The sequence below is a fragment of the Rosa rugosa genome, chromosome 3 (genome assembly GCF_958449725.1).
Source record: "Rosa rugosa chromosome 3, drRosRugo1.1, whole genome shotgun sequence".
Taxonomy (NCBI): Eukaryota; Viridiplantae; Streptophyta; class Magnoliopsida; order Rosales; family Rosaceae; genus Rosa; species Rosa rugosa.
In genome coordinates, this window is record NC_084822.1 from 34399419 (window position 1) to 34423528 (window position 24110).

At 38.4% G+C, this 24110-nt stretch overlaps 1 pseudogene; it reads right to left on the bottom strand.

The window, feature by feature from the left end:
* Window positions 1-12: 12 nt before the first annotated feature.
* On the bottom strand, window positions 13-24110 carry LOC133737616 (aspartate--tRNA ligase 2, cytoplasmic-like; annotated as a pseudogene).

The following is a 24110-nucleotide window of genomic DNA, read 5'->3' on the forward strand; positions in this document are numbered from 1 at the left end:
TTGCAAGACTGAAGAAATCAAGGAGCTAGCCGGTCTGGATCACGCGGGAATAAAGATGTTTTGCGGATGTTGTTCAAACCACAGAAGAGCATCACAACACGCTCCAGCCCTACTCCAAATCCACCATGGAGAGGTGCACCATATCTGAAGGAATCAATATATGTTGATACTGTCTCAACTTCAATTCCACGTGCTTCAGCACGTTCGACCAATAATTCTGGTACATGGATACGTTGTGCCCCTGATATAATCTCCTCACCTCGAATGAAGACGTTAAACGAATTACTGTATTCAGGATTATCGTCGCAAGGCATGGTATAGAAAGGCCTCACAGCCAACGGATAGCGGTGAAGTATGTAGAACTCAGTGCCATATTCTCCAAAACTATTTGGCCCAACTTCCTCTCTTTTTTAGTATCTAGGTCCCCCATAGGATCAACTTCGACACCAGCATCCTTTAGCATTTGAACACCTTCCGCAAAAGTGAGACGTAGAGTCTCAGGCAAGTACTTTAATGGTTCGAAGGAAAATACTGCCTTCGAACAACTTCAAGTTCCTTCTCACAATTTTTGTTCAATTAATAGTCAAACATATTGACAAAAAACCTGTTAACAATATCCATAACCTCAAAATAGCTCCACTCAATCTCCATCTTAATATCGAGACCAGTGAACTCACATAGATGCCTATGTGTGTCAGAGTTCTCAGCTCTGAAAACAGAACCAACACACCACCAAAGTCAGCACAGATGAACATCTGCTTGTGGAGCTGCGGTGACTGGGCATGCGAGGCAGGCTGGTTGACTTTCACGTAGTCCAGTTTAAAGTTTAAACACCGAAGCCCCACCTTCACTTGAACCAGCGATCAGTTTTGGTGTATGGATTTCAATAAACCCTTCGGACAGCCAGAATTGCCGGAAGATAGTTCCAACTTGACTCTGAATTCAGAAAATCCCTCGGTTGGCCGGTGTTCGCAAGTCAAGTACTCGGTTATTCAAGCGAGTATTCAGTCCATCCTCATGTTGGAGCAGTCAAAGTCATTTATTATTTACTAGGGTTTGCATATTTACCTTTCTGTTAATAAACCCTATTTATCAGGGTCATGCTTGTCCCTTACAGTCCCTTAGGTTAGTAGGTCTGTGAAAACTTTTCCCTTTTCCTTTCTGGAATAAGAAAATTTTCCTATTATGTTTTGAAAAGATTACTCCTAATCCTATTAAAATTCCTCTCGTATTTTGGAAAGAAAGAACAAGCCCTATATATAGAGGCCTTTGGTCCTGTTATTCTCATATTCTCTCAACAAGTTTTGGTTTAGAATTTTAGTTAATATTTGTTCCTAAAAGATGAGTTCTTCAAATAATTCACAAGTGTATGGAGCTGCAGATGCTAACAAGTCGACATCTTCAACAACCCCAAAAGACAAAGGATCCAAATTGCCTCCACCAGAGCAAGTTACGTGCCCGCCAGCCCCGAAGCGTCCACCTCCAACAAGTGCGCATAACGATTCTTTTAGCCCACTTAATTTGAACACAAAATGGCGATAAACAGTTGATCAAGAGAGAACTGTTCAAGTAGTTGAAATATACTAAGAGTCTATGAAAAATAGTTTTGATATTGTTTGTTCATCTATTATTTTATGTTTATGTACTTTTTATAATAATTTTGATATACGGTGGTATGGAAGTACTTATGTATTCCCGTAGATGTTTTTATTATAGGTGCTTTGTCTTTTGTAAGTTATTATTGGTAGTGATGTGAGATAAATGTTAAAAGCAATATTCATAACTTGGGACATATTGTTCATGTTCAGCATGAATGTGCCTTTTCTGGCTTTTCATAATCGTTATTGAGAAGAATACCAGTATTTTTTTCTCCTCCTTTATTTAAGCTAGCAATATGTACGAAGTAGATCACTATCTTTCGACCCCATCGAAGCCAATGTAGAGCACCATTGACAAGACAACCAAAATCTTTATGCAAGTAGGAAGGAAAAGCATCAGCGCTTACACTCTTCTAAGTTCTAACATCCCCTAACTAGGGACCAAGTCTCAACTTCACGTGAACTGTTTGATGAAATAGTATTTCTCAAAACCTCAAGTCATGCATTGTTGACCGAATGATAGCCAAATCCACAATTTACTTCATAACCGCCACTTGCCTTGGGGAAGACGACAAATAGGCCTCACAAACTTTCTAATAGAAGGGTTCCAAATTAGTATGGTTTCATCATGAACAAGGCATAGCTGCCCATTACAACTCCCGACCACACCGACATGCCCATGTAAACGTACAAGTCCCAATGCGCGCCTTCTATAACTAAGCTTTAAGTCCTCCATAATAATAATGCAAGGTTAATACAAAAGGTAGAAAACAAGTTCACACGGTTCCTTTTGACCACAGATAAAATACGGGCAATGACAGAACTGTGACGAAATTCAGCCAATACGAAAGCTGGTTGATATGTTGGACCAGACAAAATAGATGGAGCTTATTGATCAACGTAAAAGAAATGCATCACTGTCAAGTTGACTAGACATACGAATATTCACCAAACAAATGCAAGCGATAATTATATGTTTATTATTTCATGTTTTAGGTCAGTTTTTATTCATCTGTACATTAATTTCTTGTTTTGTCATACTTAAGCTTCAACATACTGTTTTATAGAACCGATAACATATAAACGACACAACATGAAGCACTAAATCAATTTCGTATCACGGTAATGATAATGGCTCAAATATATCATCATCTATCATCGACATGCATCAGTTAAAAGAGTAAATCTTCAATCAACAGCATAGTTGGTTTTGGGCCCAACTATGAACTATGGACTGCTCTGACGGCCTAATACTTTGTTTGGTTTCGGGTGTCGAAGGGCACTTGGGTGCCTTTCATGGTGGATTGAGATGAAAATTGGGCTCGGGCTCAACTCTGGATTGGTCTGAATGAGCAGTTACATTTTTAGGGTTTCGCATTAGAAATCCTGGAGGATTAATCTATATCGACTTAATTTTGGTCAGGTTAACAATCAAGGGGACAAGTTTCATATGGTGGCCAACCATGTTATGGTTTGGAGTCGAGAATAACTTAAGTCTTATTAATTTTCTTTCTCTACAAATTGGTGGAGTTTATTCTCTATTATTACAATGTGTTTTAGTTGGACTATTGTATTGTAAACACCTCAATTGTGAGCATTGGCGAGCAACATAGCTGGTTTTTCAAGGACGAGCATAGGTGGAGTTTATTTTCAACTACATTCTTAGGTTGAGTTATGCTCCTGTGGATGTTCACGATGCCTCGATTAAAATGATTGTAAGTTTGTAACCATCAAGTTAAAAAAAAAAAAAAAACGACTAAAATAAGCTGTCATTACCATAGCACAGAGGATCTGTGGGTAAAACATTTAGGCGGGAAAATCACTACCTCCGAAAATTGAGGCGTTACCAACCCTAGTCAATTTCACAGCCCTCTCTCTGAGCATCTCAATATGGCTGGGGTTCGGCGGTCTAGCCGGCGACGGAAGATGTAGAGATGCTGGTTTTGGACGAAGAAGACAAGGATCCATTGAAGGCTGAGATTGCGATGGGAGCCAGCCTCCATCATCAACTTTTTGACGGTGAAGATCCTCTTAATTTGGGTCTCAGAGTGAGATTGATTTTTCTTTTTTGTGCAGGTGTTTTAGCCAGATTGGGGAAGCTTACTAAAGTATCAGCGGAAGAGATCTAGATGGGTTTGATAACCCCTAAAGATTCACTTGCTCAGCTTCACATTGCGCTTTTGAAGGTTTTTGATCCTTCATTATTTGTGTACTTATGAGCTTAATTGCTTTACTATTTTCTATGAAATTGTGTACAGAACACAACATTGTTTCTGTTTTGCTTAGAATGTGTGACCAGATGTTCATCTGGATTGTGGGTGAATGTAAAGGTTAATGCTTTTTGTTCAAGTGCTTTACATTTTGTTGTGTTTGGCCTTTTCACTAATAATTATCTGATAATATGTCTATATGTGGAATACTGATATAATGAAGCAAAGAAGAAGATATTATGTCTTTGGTTTCTTTTGCTTGTTAAGAGAGATATTATTTAAGCAAAACAGAAACAATATATGGTATTCTTCTCTATAAGGATTATAGAGTGTAAGCGCTGATGCTTTTCCTTCCTACTTTCAGCATAAAGATTTTGGTTGTCTTGTCAATGGTGCTCTACATTGGCTTCGATGGGGTCGAAAGATAGTGATCTACTTCGTACATATTGCTAGCTTAAATAAAGGAGGAGAAAAAAATACTGGTATTCTTCTCAATAACGATTATGAAAAGCCAGAAAAGGCACATTCATGCTGAACATGAACAATATGTCCCTATGAATATTGCTTTTAACATTTATCTCACATCATTACCAATAATAACTTACAAAAGACAAAACAGCAGTAATAAAAACATCTACGAGAATACATAAGTACTTCCATACCACCGTATATCAAAATTATTATAAAAAGTACATAAACATAAAATATAGATGAACAAACAACATCAAAACTATTTTTCTTAGACTCTTAGTATATTTCAACTACTTGAACAATTCTCTCTTGATCAACAGTTTATCGCCATTTTGTGTTCAAATTAAGTGGGCTAAAAGAATCATTGTGCACACTTGTTGGAGGTGGACGCTTCGGGGCTGGCGGGCACGTAACTTGCTCTGGTGGAGGCAATTTGGATCCTTTGTCTTTTGGGGTTGTTGAAGATGTCGACTTGTTGGCATCCGCGGCTCCATACACTTGTGAATTATTTGAAGAACTCATCTTTTGAGAACAAATATTAACTAAAATTCTAAACCAAAACTTGTTGAGAATATGAGAATAACAGGACCAAAGGCCTCTATATATAGGGCTTGTTCTTTCTTTTCAAAATACGAGAGGAATTTTAATAGGATTAGGAGTAATATTTTCAAAACATAATAGGAAAAATTTCTTAAAAGGGAAAAGTTTTCATAGACCTACTAAGTACTAACCTAAGGGACAGGTTTTGAAGGACCAACACTACTGCATGACCCTAATAAATAGGGTTTATTAACAGAAAGGTAAATATGCAAACCCTAGGAAATAATAAATGATTTTGACTGCTCCAACATGAGGATGGACAGAACACTCGCTTGAATAACCGAGTACTTGACTTGCGAACACCGGCCAACCAGGGGATTTTCCGAATTCAGAGTCAAGTTGGAACTATCTTTGGGCAATTCTGGCTGTCCGAAGGGTCCAGTAATATTGTTTACCCAAACTTAAATGAAGCAAGAGTTTATAGTTGAGCTTTGCCATATTGCTTGTTTCAACAAGTTACTATGGGATTTGTTAGCCCGCGTTTGGTTATCTTATATGATTCTGTGTTTGGAATAGCGTGGTTGACTGAATAGTTTGTTTTGGTGAAGAGTGAATTCATACTGAAGACACAGTTGGAGTCTAGCTTCTTTTACTAAACTAGGAAGGGAATGTAGTGGTTTCAAAGGTCAGAAATGGTACAGTTTGATTGTTTTCAACTGGTCTGATGGCCCTAAGTGTATAGACGTACTGTTGCTCTATGTCTATTTTCAATTAATTTTTCATTCCTTTCACACGTACATATGATCATCTTCATCTCATAAATTCCATGACCTGTGGTTTTTCCAGGGAATACCACCAGCAAGTAAAAAATTGGATAGTTCCGATGCATGGGTGACTAATAAACTTGCTATGTGGTGGCCATGATTGAGTCCTTTTTGTTTGATATTCCTTTTACTGCCTTTTTGTATGGAAAATGCAAGACTTGCCTTATTTGCCAAATTTGCTTAGTTTGTCCATAGCACATGCAGTTTCAATTAAATGAGGTTTATTGTAGCTCAATTTGCCCTTTTCTTTCCTTTTTTTTTTTGCCCGATAATTAGCCACTTGGGTGAAATCCATCATTAACTGTTCCTTGCTGTCATGACAGGATGACCTCTCATCAAGCAAAGTTGCTGGAGAACGTGATGCTGCTAAGACTATTAAAACTGATGCTATTCCTGCTCTCAAGAAACTTCAGAAGGTAATGCTTGCTATCCTTAATTTGTGGCTAATAATTTCAAAAATGCATGCTTAACCATTAGCGGTTTGGTAGCAATTTACCAGTGAACTTTATTCATACTTTTATTCTTGCATACTTTGGCGTTCATACGAAAAAATGATGTATTCTGCAGAAGAAAGGAAGAGAACTAAAAAAGAAACGAAGGCAAGAGAGGCAGCAGAATCTTTTAACAAATTTTTATGGTACTGGAATTACATGTCCTGTCGCAACTGCCGCAACCGTAGGCTTGTCAATTACACATTTGGTGTGGTGCAAATTTTTTTTTTTTTGGTTCACTTCTGAGTACGTGTTCTGAGTCATAGTTGAATTTTAATAATCTCATAAACCTGAAGTCATTGTGGCAGTATGATAAAATGAAACACTGCCCATCTCAGAGAAGTTTAAGGTCTATTTCGCTATAATGAATGATCCATAGTCCATACGTGGTAAGTTGCAATTTATTTGGAGAGTAGTAATTGAATTACTCGACTACCTTTAATTGCTATCCTTTTCAATATGACGCCTGGGAAAATGAGTACAAACTTTGAAAGTTTGAATAACCAATGACAATTGATTCCTTAATTTGTTGTGGATGCATACTGGTATCACAATAGTTTCTTCCTTATTTTCTTGTTTTTTTTATCCTTGCATTCTAAAATGTACTCTTTTGGATAATATGCAGATGATTAGGGAAACTGCAGACATGCATCAATTGCAAAAGTTCCTTGGTAAAAATTATTTTCAGATTTTTTGACCCTCTCTGCATGTTGTACTCTCAGTTGCACCCTGCTAGATGTCCACTTCTGGATCTATCAGCATTTTATTCTTCATAAATTCCTTCTTGTCTGCTCATGGCTCTAGAACTTGTTTTTAAATCTTCATAGGATTCTATTCGTGAAATGGTCTGTTTTTTTTCCTCTGTTCAATTTTTCTTACTGATTAATTTTACTTTGTTTTCAGTAAGAGGAAAACTACTGAAGAGAAAGTGCAAGAAAGGAAGAGTAGAAGAAATAAGAAATGACACAGCTAACAATGATGCCCCAGAAAGGATGAGTAGAAGAAATAAGAAGGGCCTCACAGCCAATGGATAGCGGTGAAGTATGTAGAACTCAGTGCCATATTTCTGCAAAACTATTTGGCCCAACTTCCTCTCTTTTTTAGTATCTAGGTCCCCCATAGGATCAACTTCGACACCAGCATCCTTTAGCATTTGAACACCTTCCGCAAAAGTGAGACGTAGAGTACATCTCAGGCTAGGCAAGTACTTTAATGGTTTGAAGGGATACTGCCTTCGTACAGCTTCAAGTTCCTTCTGACAATTTTTGTTTAAAATTCAATGTTTTAAAAGGTTGAGGCGTAGCCGGGAGAGCCTTAGCAAGGCACTTGCCTTGAGGCGGTATAAACTAGCTGTATTATGTATAGAACTAATCATGTTCTATATATAAGTATTGTAACTAAAAAAACATTATAAATTGGACAACATTCTCCTCCCCCACCTCTTCCACAATGCTATCCAAGTAATTTAGCCAACACTACACAAATTCAAAACTTATATCAATTTAAAGTGAGAGCAGGACAACTAGATACACAATGCCAATGATAATGTATGATTCAAGTTAATTATATGTTCTTATTGCTACGTGTATGATTCAAGCAAGTTAATTATAAAGAAATAAAGAAATTGCTACCTGTATGATTCAAGTTAATTATTGGTGATGCCATCCATCCTCATTCATACAACAACTGGCTGTGCTAGCTATATCCTATTCATATGATGCAGATTGCAGAGAACATAATAATAAAGACTAAATTCAGTTTACCCCCTCCAACTTTGGGGTAAACATCAGTTTGGTCCTTGATCTTTTTTTTTTTAATCATGATGGTCCTTGCACTTTCATTTTTCATCAAGCTCGTCCAAAATTTAAATTTTGATTGAAATGTGACGTCAGATGCTGACTTGGCACCGACATGAGGACTCACTTTTCAGACTTTTAACCCCCTAGAAGGGCATAATGGACATTTAACCCCAATCTCAAAATTTAAAATTAACAAATAATAAAATCTCAAAAATTAAAATTAAAATTCTCTTCCTCCCTCTATTTCTCTCCCAGCTTCCCACCTCCCTTGGATCAGATCATCTGAGCTTTATCATAGACCAGAAGAAGAAGACCAAACAAAAGTACGACATGGCGTTCATTGAGCGTTGGCTGTTGCTAAAGCCCTTTGTGAATGGCGAACTCGCTGCGTTTCTTCAAGGCTTGACCCTTTATGTTCCTTTCACTGCCATCTACTACTCCCCATTGTTATCTTCCCTTCGCCGAAGTCCCAGATTTCTGGGCTTCAACATTCTTGCCAAGGTCCCATATTTTTCAACATTATTTTAGTTAGTTCATCATATATGCAAGGTAATTATGGAAAGAGAAAGCATCTGCAATGGTACACAGAAACTGAGAAAAGTCACACACACAGTACATATTCATGATTTCATATTTTCATTCACCAAAGACTGGTAGACATAGGGGTTGCATAGAGTCAAAGCTCTAAGCCCATATAGGGGTTGCATAGAGTCAAAGCTCCTTACCTAATTCATTTCAGTATCCCATTAGGCCAAATCCTAACAGCCTCTGTTATTGTTTTCATGCCAATCATAGATTCATAATCCATTTCACACAACCATCAAAGAGAGAGAAATATAAACAACATCTTTCCTATCCCGTACTATTTTCCGATCTATTTCACCATCCTCCAGTTATAGCACATCCAAGAATGAACAATAACACCTAAACAATTAAGCACTGATATAAGGTTGATACAGAATTTTTTTATTTTTTTTACTTGGATGATAATTGCAATTCTTTCAATCTTGTGAAATAATCTTCTTAAATAGAAATAGAAAGCAGCTATAGAAGCTAAGAAGAAAGAGTGAATCAGACTAGCTAGCAATAACTGTAAATCCTAACACACTGACCCAATTGAGAATTTCAACCCTAAAATAATCCCCAAATTCCAATAATCATCCAAAACAAGAAAACAGAAGAGTAGTGAGAAGATACTTACAATAGAAGAAGAATGAAGCTGTGAATTTGGCGATGAGAAAGGAAGGAGTGCCGGGTTCGATGATTTTGGGGTTTCAGAAATTCACCCGCTCAAACGAAGCATTACACATCAACGTGCAAAGTAGAAGTTCCATATATCCTTACTCCTGCAACGCCAAATTAATTAGTTGGCAGATTTCAAGTATTTTTTTTGGCTGATCTGGAACATGTTCCAAGCTAAACCCATATAGGGGTTCGCCAAATCTACAATTTTTGCAATTACTAATTCCAGATCCTTTGTGGAGTTTGCAGATCGGGTTGGGGCGCCAGGATTTTTTGTGGTCTGTGTGGGAGGGAGAGTCGATGATGATGGCAGCGTAGGGGCGGCTGGAGGAGGGTGGTAGGTGGTTGAATCATCATCGTCTTCCATATGAAACCAGAGAGAGAGATAGAGAGAGAGGTGAAGTCTTTGAAGAAGAAGAATATGTGCAACAAGGGGCAGTTTCGACATTTCATCTAAACTAAGGGCCAAAGTCTGAAAAATGGGCCATCATGTCGGTGCCAAGTCAGCATCTGACGTCACATTTCGAACAAAATTTAAATTTTGGACGAGCGTGATGAAAAATGAAAGTGCAAGGACCATCATGATTAAAAAAAAAGATCAGGGACCAAACTGATGTTTACCCCAAAGTTGGAGGGGGTAAACTGAATTTAGTCATAATAATAAACTATAACTGAGCAGAACAACTACAAACTGTGTTCAAAATAATCCCACAAGTAATACCCGATAGCAGAGGAGTGAACAAAACTGACGCCAGCACAAGCAAATTCTTCAGGAAACTGACGCCAGCCCAACCAGTTCCAAGCAACACTGCAACACCACCTTCTTTTTCTTCGATTCATGACCTTCAAACTGTGCAAGTCGGCCGAGACCGAGAATGAATATACAGAAGTTTAATTAAAACAAATTAATACAGCCATGAGGGATCGAAAGGAAGCTACAAACCGCGAGCAGAACAAGAACAACTACAAACCGTGAGCAGAGCAGAAGTGCAGAACAACTTCAAAGCGTGAGCAGAAGCTGCACAAAAAAAAAAAAAAGCCTGGGAGTTCGCCTTTCACGCCTGAATCAGCGCTTTTTACGCCTCACGCTTTTTGAGCCTCAAGGCGCCCCTGAGGCGCGTTTTTTAATACAGTCAAACATATTCACAAACAATTAACCTGTTAACAATATCCAGAACATCATAATAGCTCCACTCAATCTCCATTCAAGGCGCCCCTGAGGCGCGTTTTTTAATACAGTCAAACATATTCACAAACAATTAACCTGTTAACAATATCCAGAACATCATAATAGCTCCACTCAATCTCCATCTCAATATCGAGACCAGTGAACTCACATAGATGCCTATGTGTATCAGAGTTCTCGATCAGCTCTGAAAACAGAACCAACCTCAAAAACACGACCAAAGTCAGCACAGATGGACATCTGCTTGTGGAGCTGCGGTGACTGGGCAAGGCAGGCAGGTTGCCCCTTCCCGTAGTCCAGTTTAAACACCGAAGCCCCACCTTCACTTGAGCCAGCGATCAGTTTTGGCGTATGGATTTCAATAAACCCATCGGACGTACAACAAGAACTGCCTGAAGATAGTTCCAACTTGACTCTGGATTCGGAAAATCCCCCGGTTGGCTGGTGTTTGCAAGTCAAGTACTTGGTTGTTCAAGCGAGTATTCTATCCATCCTCATTAGGTTTTTCACTTCGAGCAGCATTCTCAATTTCAATAGGTAAAACTGTAAGCTAATGATATAGCTTATGTATAGAACTAGACATTGCACAAAGTTTTACTGATATGCAGATATACATGTGTATATATATAATTATGAAAATTGATCAGAGTTTAAAATTACATGTGTACAAGCTATTATTCAATTATGGTTATGGATAAGTTTGTATTTAAATTCAAAATCTGTTGTAATTGATAAGCAGTTGATGGTTTGATAAAACAGTTAAGCAAATGACAGTTTCTTTATGGATGAAACTGTCATGCAAAGCCTCTATATGAATGTCAGACTTGTCCCTTCTGATACACGAGTTCTTTCTAAAAAATTAGTCCCATTACTAAGAGAAAATCACGGTGGATTCAGGAGAAGACTGTCATGGACAATGCACGTGCATCAAGTAAGTTTCTGAATTAGTGTTCTTGTGTTCTCACATTCTGCAGATCCAGGGGGATTGATATATTATCTTCAATCCCAGAGTTCAATCTTACATTCTGATAATTACAGAAATTCATACACATGTTTTGATCTAGTATAGGTTCATATCCTCTTGATTATGATTCAATATATGTATTATGGTTCTATATCAGAGCACCTATATATAGATCATTGGCATGTTAAATAATTTAACAATATTGAAATTATGTATTCTAGGGAATTAAACTGTTTTAATCCGCATTTAGACATGTATTGTGATATACATATTCAAGACTATATTGTTTAGATCTGTGACATCTTATGGTCTGTATATTACTTCGAATGCACATGATCATCATATATACATCTATTTATCTTTGACCAAATTTGGATAAGAGATTGACATATGAATATATTGATAAAGTTACTGGTATAATGTCAAATACATTGTGTGCTGTCAAAGTGGCCATAATGTATACCAGAAATGATTATTTGCATCAAACTAACATATATCTTAAATTCATGTATGCTGCCAAAGTAGCTTCATGTAAATGAGATAAGTGATACTGATGCTTTATCAATTAAGATCACAGATTTATGAAACTTAAAATAAATTTGCTGGACATTTCCAAAGAAATACAGTTTCAAACATTTGGTTATTAAATCTGGTGTGTGTATATATATATATATATATATATTAAGTAGATGGATATTCATATATCAATAGAGATTTGTACACCACAAAGGTTGTCAGAGTCTTGAAATTGATAAATTCATATTACTATATGTATACATTTCATTCAAGTTATGGGGTATTCAGTTTATTCTGGTATTACGTTACACTAGTTTAATCTGGTTGATCATTTCACATGCAGCTATGCACTTTCCAATGAGTATCAATCAAATTGAGCTTCTGAATGGCTCAAATTTTAAGAATGGAAAGGTGACATAGAACTGAATATGGGAATATTGGATTATGATCATGTTTTGAAGGAGAACCCACCAGCAGCATTGACTGAAAGTTCTAATAGAGAAGCAAGGAAAAGCATGACAAATGGTACAAGCATGACAAGATGGCACTGATCATGATCAAGAAAAGCATGCATGAAAATGTGAGGGGTAGTGTACCTGATTCAGAATTAGCCAAAGTGTTCTTTGATTTTGTTGTAGAAAAGTTTAAAATTTCAAACAAAGCTGAAGTGCAGAATCTGGTGAGGTCTATTGCAAGAATGAAATTCAATGGGAAGACAAGTGTTAGGGAGTATATCATGAGAGGTTCAGACATTGCTGGAAAGCTTAGAGCAATGAACATGGCCATTGATGATTCATTCCTTGTGTACATGCTTCTAGACTCACTTCCAAGTGAGTATTCTCAATTAAAGACACTATACAAGACTCAAAAGGAGAAATGGCGTGTGAATGAATTGATATCACTGTGTGTGGAAGTTGAGCAAGAGAAAGAAAAGCAAGAAGGAACCGATATGACTGTGAATCTGATGACCAAAACCAAGTACAAAAAGAAGTTTGGAAACAGAAACTCCAAGCCAGGTACCTCTGTAAGTACTTCCAAAACTGTTATGAAATCTGATGTTGATAAAATGAAGTATAGACCTGCATGTGGCATAAAGTGTTTCTTTTGTAAGAAACCAGGTCACTTTAAGAAAGATTGTGAATGGTTCAAAGCTTGGCTGAAAAAGAAAGGTAGTTTTTTTGTCCAAATCTGTTTTCAGTTTTGAGTCAAATGATTATGTGCATGACAATTCTTGGTGGTTTGACACTGGTTCCCCTATTCATATTGTCAATTCATTACAGGGATTGTCAGAGATTTCAATCCCAAGAAAGAATGAGACAATGGTGTGTACTAGGAGTGGCCAAAGGGTGGCTGTGAAGGTTGTAGGAATTGTCAAACTCAAGTTTAGGAATAATTATGTAGTAGTATTGAACAATGTCTATTGTATTCCAAGTATAAGTAGGAACTTGATTTTTGGATCTCAATTTGTAGCAGACAATGGCTTTAGCTTCTTTAGTAATAATAAAGTTATGAAGTTCTATTATAATTTGAAATGTTTTGGTGATGCTGCACTTTTGAATGGTTATTGGTGTGTTAATTGCACAAATGTTCTAGCAGAGAACGAAGACAAAGATATTTTCTTTCTAAACAGACCAAGTTCAAAGAGAAAATTTTGTGATTCTTCATCTTTTCTGTGGCACAAAAGACTTGGCCATATTTCAAAACAAAGATTGGCTGAACTGGTTAAACAATAAATTTTGCCTCATTTAAACTTTGCTGACTTTGAAACTTGTGTTGACTGTTTAAAGCGTAAAATGACAAATGCTAGAAAGATAGGATAAAAAAGAAGTGAGCATTTGCTTGATTTGATCCATACAGACATCTGTTGCCCTTTTCCAGTTAACACAATATGTGGAAACTGTTATTTCATAACTTTCATTGATGATTTTTCAAGGTACTGTCATATCTTTTTTATTTCAGAAAAATCACAAGCTTTGGAATTCTTCAAAATTTATAAGGCTGAGGTTGAAAAACAAACTGGATGTTTTTTTTAAAGATGATCAAAGGGTTTCACTCCTGCCCCCATGACTTCATACATAGGTAGTGAGTGCTCTAACCATTGAGCTAACACATCTATCAGATCAGATAGAGGAGGTGAGTACTATGGCAGGTATTCTGAACAAGGACAACATAAGGGTCCTTTTGCTTTGTACTTGCAGGAATGTGGAATAATGGCACAATACACTACACCATATACTCCACAGCAAAATGGAGTGTCAGAAAGGAGAAATAGAACATTGATCAGCATGGTTAGGAGCATGATAGTGAGATCAGGACTACCAAAATTTCTATGGGGAGAAGCTTTAAAAACAGCAAATTATATTTGCAATAGAATTCCAAGCAAGGCTGTGCTAAAAATCCCTTTTGAACTCTGGTGTGGATACAAACCTAGTTTGAATCACTTTCATGTATGGGGCTGCAATGCAGAGATCAGAGTTCACAATGCAGCAGATGGAAAACTTGATTCATAATCAATTAGTGGCTATTTTGTTGGCTACTGTGAAAAATCAAAGGGGTTCAGATTTTATTGTCTAAAAAGAAGTACAAGAATTGTGGAATCACAGAGAGCCAAATTCTATGATGAAGCCTTTGATAACAATGCTGGAAAGGATATGTTGAAGCTGATATGGAAACTTCACAAGCAGATAACAATATAGAAGAATGGTTTGTGTACCAGGATTGCAATGACTTAGCAATCCCAGATTAGAACTGCACCAGCAATTCGTGCACCACCAGCAATTCAACTTTGGATTTAATCTCATTCCAAATAATGAACAAGCTGAAGTTATAGCACAGCAACCAGGAAATACAATTCATAGCATGGATAATGTTCAGAATGAACAAATTGCAAGTGAGCAGCAAGTTGAAGTACACATGCAAGATGAATAGCAAGTTAATGTGAATGCAGCACCAATAGAAGAAGAACCACAACCTATAGCCTTGAGAAAATCTACAAGAGCCAGAAAATCAGTCATACCAGATGATTATAAAGTGTATTTAACTGTAGAAGAAACTGACCTTGGAGATGAGGATGATCCAACCTCAGTTGCAGAAGCCATGCAGTCACTAAACAATACAAAATGGAGAATAGCAATGGAGGATGAACTTCAAAGTATGGCACATAATGGTGTATGGACCTTGGTTGATAGGCCAAATGATTTTAAGCCTATTGGATGCAAATGGGTATTCAAAACAAAAAAGGGATGTAGATGGGAAGATTGAGAGATACAAAGCTAGATTGGTGGCTAAGGGTTATAATTAGAAGGAAGGATTTGATTATAATGAGACTTTCTCTCCAGTCTCAACCAAAGATGCATTCAGAGTCATCATGCCCCTAGTAGCACACTTTGATCTTGAGTTACACCAGATGGATGTCAAGACTGCATTTTTGAATGGTGTTTTGCATAAAGAAATTTATATGTTGCAACCAGATGGTTTTGCAGAAGATGAAAGCAAGGTTTGCAAGCTCAAGAAATCAATATATGGTCTTAAGCAAGCTTCCAGGCAATGGTACCTCAAGTTTGATAAGGTAATCACTCAATTTGTTGAAGGATGTCGACATCATGTGTGCCTCTACAAACTAGGGTTTAAAGTTGTAATAGGAAAGTGTTTTAGGTATTCAATTGTATTCGGATTCTATTACCTATTGTGTACCTTGTAACTCCCTATTTAAAGGGCTCCTATTATCAATGAATAGAGACAATTACAATTCTCCTGCAACACGTTATCAGCACGAGTTCTAACCCAAGCCCAAAAGAAAAAAAACCTAAAAAAAAAAATATATCTCTCTCTCACAAAAATCTGCCCTAAACCCTCATTGCCCACAAGACCCTAGCTGCAGACCAACCTCCTGCCGCACGCCTCTCTGTAGCCTCCAGCCCAGCTTCCTTGCCGCAAGCCTCAGCCCGCGCTGCTTTCCTGCGTCCTGCCCCCAACAGCCCAATCCGCGAACAGCCCAAGGCGCCTGCGCACTGCCGCTGCTGCTGCTGCTGCTCTGTGCCGACCTGCGCCCCCGCGCATCCTGCAGCCCACGCTGCCTGCGTCCCTGCAGCCCGCGCTGCACACCAGCCCGCATTGCCCAGCTAGCCTACCCAGCTCGCCTGCTTGCTACCTGTAGCCGCGCACGCCCCTTGCGTCCTTGCTGCGTTCCTGCAAGCCCAGCCTCCTGCGAGCCCACTACAGCACAGTGACTGCCTTCTGCCAGCGAAAAAAAAAAAAAAGAAACCAGAAAACAGAAGGAAGAAGAAGAAGCCGCGTAGAAGGAGGGAGAAGGAGTGGGCCCAGAAGAAGAAGAAAAAAAAAAGAAAAAAAAAGGGGTAGCAGGCTTCTGCCAGCGAAAAAAAAAAAAAAGAAGAAAAAAAAGGAAAAGGAAGGGAGAAGGGCAGCCCACCAACTGCCAATTTCCGACCAAATTCTGGCAATCCTAATTTAGCTACACGCTTGCATCAACACGCGCGTGTATAAAGAATCGTGAAGCAAACCTTCAAATTCCCAAGTAAGTTTTGTGATTAAAGTTCCTGCATTTTTTGTCTTTTAAATTCCATTATTTGCTGCAGGTTTTGAAATATACGAACATAGGTTCGATTAATTGATAAGCGGAATTGTGGGGATTCACGCTTAACGAACTAAGAGCGTTCATAATCAATGAACTAAGAGTGTTCATAATAAACGAAATAAGAGCGTTCATATGAACTAAGAGTGTTCATAATGCTCGGACTAAGAGCGTCCGTAAGCACCAAATTGTGACCATATTAAAACATCATTGTTTGGTCTAATCCAAAATATTCTTGGAAATCTATTTCTTGGAAGCATTAAGGCTCGGAAATCTTACATTAGTTGTCGTGGAAGTTCTTACTCCGAAACTAATCTATTCTCCTTCACCTTTGAATGTCGAATGCAAACGTGCAAAAATCCGACTTCACTAAACCAGATACAAATGACATTTGTTATCACCGATGGGTGAATAACGTCAAGAATCACCTCACTACTAATGAGATCCTGTGGAGTAGAGCTCACAGAATATGAATTAATTGAGAAATCCTCTCAACCTTCCCCGTCTCAGCACTAGGCTTGTGAGCAATGCTAGATGGATTACGAGGTTTCATCAACTTATGTCATTTACTGAGTAAGTTGACAACATACTCGTGAAAAACCATAATTCAAAGGCCCGTTAGAATTAAGAGCGTTCACCAGGCGAATTATAATAGCGCACCGAAATAAGGGCGCAAGGAGCGGAACCCTAAAAGTTAGGGGATAACAAAATGGACGTGTGGCTCCATACAACCGCCCTACAAAGGAAGGAAAACCGCGAGATACGTAGACACGTGGCAACATTGGCCAACGTGGGATCCATGGAGGATGTCCTAATGCACAAGGTGCATCTCAATTAATGGGTGAGGTAATGCTATAGATATGGATCTTCAGAGCATTGGTTTAAGCACTAAAATGCGAGTGGAAAAACAAAAGCTGCACAATACAAGGTGTATAAAAGATATGAGAGAGCATGAGGCTCTTCTCGCAGCCGAAGGAGATGATGGAGATGACAATGACGTTAATCTCATCATTACAGACTTCAAATCTGGCGAGGAAAACAACAATGTTGATGCCGCAGATTTTGATTAAATAGTCTTTCATTTTCCAAGAATTATGTAATGGCAATTGTGCCTTAATGAATAAATGACATTTGGTTTTAACTCTTTCTCACTAGGCGTACTCAATTAAATATGATGTCAAGGAAAGTAATTGAGATTAGTGGTACTTAAGAGAGCCTTCGCTCCACCAACATCTCTCTCTACTTCCCTGGTCATATTTGATTGGAATTACCAAACGGATTGAGTGACTACGATTTGTCTAAAGTTTGATTTTTATGGATTAGACTTTGGAAACTTTGATGTAATCATTGGCTATTAATAAAGTGTCGATTCTTTTACTTCATGTCTTGGACATACATTAATTCGAACTTTATTTGAAAGATATAAGAGCCAATGGTTTTCATGTGGAAACACATTATGAGAATGGACAGAGTTCCTTTGCATTACCTCTAAGTTCCTTTGCATTAGAGAAACTTATGTGTCGCTCTAGTGGGTTGTATGCAACCACTATTCGAGTTATTGAATCCAACCATGTCATGAGAGACGACTTATGGGATTCTGACACATATAGGCTTTGGCATGACCGTTTGGGACACCCAAGTCGTGACATGATGATCTGTGTATTAAAAGACTTCACACAGACATCAATTTTTAGAACGAAGAAAAGTAAGAACCAAGAATTGGTTCGAGGAGCTGCACATGCGCTTCATGGTGCCATGATTGTGCAAGACCGGCCACACATGGCCGGCGCCGCCTACCCCCTGCGGCAAATACGTGGCATTGACACCATAAACTCCTCTCTCTACTTCTCAAGTCCATTGTGGCTTAACCAAAACCTTCATTGGTTGATTATAAGGCCCCTGTTTCGTTCTGTAAAGCCTGTTCTTTAGGATTGAGACCATCCTATGCAAAGGAGATTGAGGAAATAATTCCATTCTTACAAAGAATCTAAGGGAATTCTGTGGATTAGATCAACCAACTTGCGGACCGTATAGATGTTTTATGGCGTTGGTTGATACGCAAACACGCTGGTCACGTGTTGTGCCATTATCCACTCGTAATGCTGCTTATACTACACTCCTAGCACATAACATATGGCTATGGGCTCACTACCCAGATCATCCCATTCAGTCAATTTGACTTGATAATGCTAGAGAGTTTACATCGAAAATTTTCGATGACTATTGCATATCATTGGGTATTGATATCAAGTATCATATTCCCATGTACACACCCAATTGGTCTGGCGGAAAAGCCACCATTAAAAGACTACGATGGTAGCCCGGACTTTGGTAATGCGCACCAATTTTTCCGCTTGGGTTTAGCAATATCGCATGCAGCTATGCTAATTCGTCTACGACTCATAGCAGTCACTCAACTTTTATTTGCGTTACAGCTAGTGACTGGGTTCGAGTCTAATATCTCGTACTTATGCATATTTGAGTGTGCGGTTTATGTGCCAATTGCGCCGCCACAGCGCATCAACATGAGTCATTGCAACGAAAGCATATATATATTTGTGTTGGACATAGGCCTCCAACTATAAGTCCGCTACGTAGAACCCTTGACAGGCGATCTCTATTTCGCTGGACTTGCGAATTGTCACTTTGATGAGACACTCTTCCCATCGTTAGGGGGAGATTAGAACGTCAATGTTCAATAGGAACGACAGGAATGGTCGTGGTCTGTCCCCACTATGTCTCATCTTGATCCCCTAAAAGTGACGAGATCACATATACCTGCTGCAAACATGCCTGCAAGGATTGATGTCCCCATAGGAGGACATGGTGCCACCCAGATAAGATGGGTACGACACCACCACCATGGATGGTGGGATGGTGGGATGGTGACGCCACAAGGTGGCATAATGGCGTCATAGGCTATGGGTTCCGCTAGAGAGCGTAGGAGACCCATAGGTTCGATGGATTCTCGCCCTAATAAGAGAGCGAGTTTGGCACAACTTGATCCATTGATCATTGATACTTAAAATCCGTCTCATGAGAATATTTTGGATTGTGGTTATGTCCAAGAGACAATGTTGGGGGACGCCTCAATGTTAGAACCAATTCCTGATAATATAGAGATCTCTACGAACTACAGTAGTGTACATGAGGACGTGGAATTTTTGAGAACAATGACATCGAACCTTACTCCGTTGAAGAATGCCAACGTAGATAAAATTGGCCTAAATGGAAAGATGCGATCCAGGTTGAATTGGATTCACTAACGAAGAGGAAGGATTTCAGGCCTGAGATGCCAACACCTCCTAACATAAAACCTGTTGACATTAATAGGTCTTCGTTAGATAGCGTGATGAGAAAAAGAGATGGTAATCTCACCTTATGGCGCAAGGTTTCTCACAATGCCCTGGAATCGACTACGAGAAGACATATTCTCTCGTAATGGATGTCATTGCACTCCACTGCCTTATCAGTTTGGTAGTTTCCAAATAACTGAACATGCAGCTTACAAATGTGGTCACTATCTTTATAGGGATCTAGATACAGAATATAATGAAGGTTCTTGTGAACCTCATTTACCCAAGTCAAGAGGCTCTAGACCACGGAGCACGTTTGCAACAAGGTTGAAACGCTCACTAAAGTGACTACTTGATTGGGAAGGGATATGATGAACTATGCCCACGCGTTTCCATGACAAGTTCCGGATTTGCAATTGTCGCGGTTTATGTTGATAAATATAATTGGAACCCTTGTGAGTTAAGGAAAACCGCTGAGCACCTGAAATCCGAGTTTGAGAGGAATGACATTGGGAGAACACGGTTTTGTATACCGTGTCAATAGATGCTTAGGCATTTTTGATAAAATCAAAGATGCACTCCCATGGTCGTCCGTAGTCTTGGCCCTAAAAGGGATCCGTTTCGTCCCAGGGATGATGACGAAGACGTGTTAATAGCAGAAGTGTTTACTTATGTACAATAGGCGCATTATTGTACTTAGCACAATACAAGACCGGACACCTCAATTGTTATGAACTTGTTGGCTAGATATAGCCCCGCGCCAACGCAACGCCATTGGATTGGTATAAAGACAATCTTTCGATACTTACAAAGTACAATTGATATGGGCTTGTTCTATCCCTACAGAGAGAAAAGAAATAGCGGAAGTGTGGGATCAGACTCCACAAGGCAAAACGCCACCTTCTGAACTCCTCCTCCCCTCCATCAAAATGACAACGATGGCTTGATGGGTTTTGCTGATGTAGGGTATCTCTCTGACCCTCACAAAGGTCGCTCCCAAATGGGTTATGTCTTTACCATGGGAAGCACTGCGATATCTTGGAGGTCTATAAAGCAGACCCTTGTTGCTACTTCCTCAAATCATGCAGAGATTATTGCTCTACATGAAGCCGTGCGAGAATGCATATGGCTAAGGTCTATAGTTAGACACATTCGAGGAACTTGTGGTTTGAAGTCTACCACAGATGAACCTACATGCATTTATGAGGATAATGCAGCTTGTATTGAGCAAATGAAGTTAGGTTCATCAAGGGCAACAACACCAAGCATATATCGCCTAAGTTTTTTTACAATCAGCAACAACAAGCACTTCTAAACATTGAAGTGAACCAAATCCGATTAGAGGATAATGTAGCGGACTTATTTACTAAGTCGTTACCTAAATCCACCTTCGAGAAACATGTGAGAAGCATCGGATTAAGAAAGTTATCCGAACTCCCATGATTGTAGCAATCAGGGGGAGATACTGACATCAGGGGGAGGTATACTGTCTACATGTTCGATCTCGAAGAGTGAAGGACGTGTTGTGCTCTTTTTGTCCTTCGACCAGGGTTATTTTTGTCCCACAGGGTTTTTGTTACCTGGCAAGGTTTTTAACGAGGCAACGATCAAAGCGTCATAACCAAGTTTGAGCAGCACAAGGGGGAGTGTTGAAGGATGTCGACATCATGTGTGCCTCTACAAACTAGGGTTTAGAGTTGTAATAGGAAAGTGTTGTAGGTATTCAATTGTATTCGGATTCTATTACCTATTGTGTACCTTGTAACTCCCTATTTAAAAGGCTCATATTATCAATGAATAGAGACAATTACAATTCTCCTGCAACACAATTTGTTTTTTTGGAAAATAAATTAGATGAGTGCATTTATCTTAAGACCAGTGGGAGCAATTTTATTTTGCTCATTTTGTATGTTGATGACATTTTACTTGCAAGTAGCAACATTTGTTTGTTGAAAGAAACGAAAGCCTTTCTTTTGAGTCAATTTGATATGAAGGACATGGGAGAAGCACATTATGTGCTAGGCATTGAGATAACCAGAAACAGAAAGCAATATGCTTTAGGTCTATCTCAGAAGAATTATGTGGATAAAATATTGCAAAGATTTGGAATGCAAGGCTGCAAGTCAGGTGATGCACCAATATCTAAAGGAGATAGGCTCCATAAGGGTCAGTGTCCTAAAAATATGTTGGAAGCAGAGAGCATGAAGAATGTGCCATATGCAAGATTGGTGGGGAGTTTGATGTATGCTCAAATTTGTACAAGGCCTGATATTTCATTTGCAGTAAACATGCTTTCAAGGTTTCAATCAAATGCAGGTCATGAGCATTGGATAGCAGGCAAGAAAGTACTAAGATATTTGAAGAAAACCAGAAATCACATGCTAGTTTACAAAAAATTAAATGAACAAGAACTGGAAGTGAAGGCCTATACAGATGCATCCTACAAATCAGACATGGATGACTTAAAGTCAACATCTAGTTATATATTTCTTCTAGTAGGTGGAGCCATTTCATGGAAGACTGCAAAACAGACCTTGACAGCAACATCAACTTTTCAAGCTGAATACATTACCATTTTTTAGGCAACATGTCATGCATTGTGGCTGAGAAATTTTATTTCTCATTTGAAATTGATAAGTTCTATTGAAAAGCCTATGGTGATTTATTGTGATAATGCATCAGCAGTCTTTTTCTCAAAGAATAAAAAGAGGTCCTTAGGTTCAAGAAACATTGATGTCAAGTAGTTTGCAGTAAGGGAAAGTGTTAGAGATAATGAAATTGAAGTTGTAAAGATTGGAACAAAAGAGCAGTTAGCAGATCCATTGACTAAGGCTTTACCAGTGGCTGAATTTGTGAAACATACTGCAAATATGGAAATTGCAGACACTATTTGATGCTGAAGAACATATCAGCTTTAAATCACAAGTTAGTATTGACTAGTAGTTATGTTATTTAAGTTGTGATATGATCAATAAAATGCAGTTATATTATTAAGGTTTTATCCAATTAATTATCTGCTAAAATCAAGTTGTACAACTTTCAGTTTGCAATTCATTGAATGGCAATATGTATATGATGCAGATTGTGATAAAATTTTACAGTGGAATATAATTTCCTTTGTTTCTATTAATTTAGAAATTTTGGTAGGACTTCAAGCATGCCTGTGATTGAATGCATTTATAACACAAAGTATGCTTATACTGCTGATGTAGCAGAAATTCATGTGATATTAGTCTGTTGCAAGGTGATCTTGGAATGTTGGTGTTTATCTTTATTCATCATACTGTTCTTAGGTTCCTTTAAGCAGGCATTATTGACAGAATTCTTAATCAGTTGAATTTAAATAACTCAAGTGTTTTAAACTCACAGTGCACTCTCTAGTTGATCAATTTTATGTATATATGATGTGTGATAGTATTCAGACATGACTTAAGGCAATGTCAAGTTCAAGGGGAGATTGTAAGCTAATGATATAGCTTATGTATAGAACTAGACATTGCACAAAGTTTTACTGATATGCAGATATACATGTGTGTATATATAATTATGAAAATTGATAAGAGTTTAAAATTACATGTGTACAAGCTATTATTCAATTCTGGTTATGGATAAGTTTGTATCTAAATACAAAATCTGTTGCTGTTGATAAGCAGTTGATGGTTTGATAAAACAGTTAAGCAAATGACAGTTTCTTTATGGATGAAACTGTCATGCAAAGCCTCTATATGAATGTCAGACTTGTCCCTTCTGATACACGAGTTCTTTCTCAAAAATTAGTCCCATTACTAAGAGAAAATCAAGGTGGATTCAGGAGAAGACTGTCATGGACAATGCAAGTGCATCAAGTAAGTTTCTGAATTAGTGTTCTTGTGTTCTCGCATTCTACAGATCCAGGGGGGATTGATATATTATCTTCAATCCCAGAGTTCAATCTTACATTCTGATAATTACAGAAATTCATACATATGTTTTGATCTAGTATAGGTTCATATCCTCTTGATTATGATTCAATATATGTATTATGGTTCTAACAAAAACAGCAACCCTACTTATACAGTACAACTTTCTGACTTGCACATCCACCTGCAGTGAAGCGCTTGTAATTGCCTTATCATCAGGTTTAGACACAATCCCTTCAATGCAATAATCGACTTGCGGCTCAACTTCGACGCGTACTTCACCATCTAACGGCTAACCATCTTCGGCTGAACCGTCACGACGCACTGAACCATGAATCCCTTCTCTCTGACAACAATAAACGCCAGATTCTCCCCGACGGCTCGAATCGTCTGCGCACGGCCGCGTATCCGAACCTTCTGGTCCTTCAACGCCTCAGTTAGAGCTCCGACCTCCGTCCAAAGATTGACGTCGACGATCTTCAT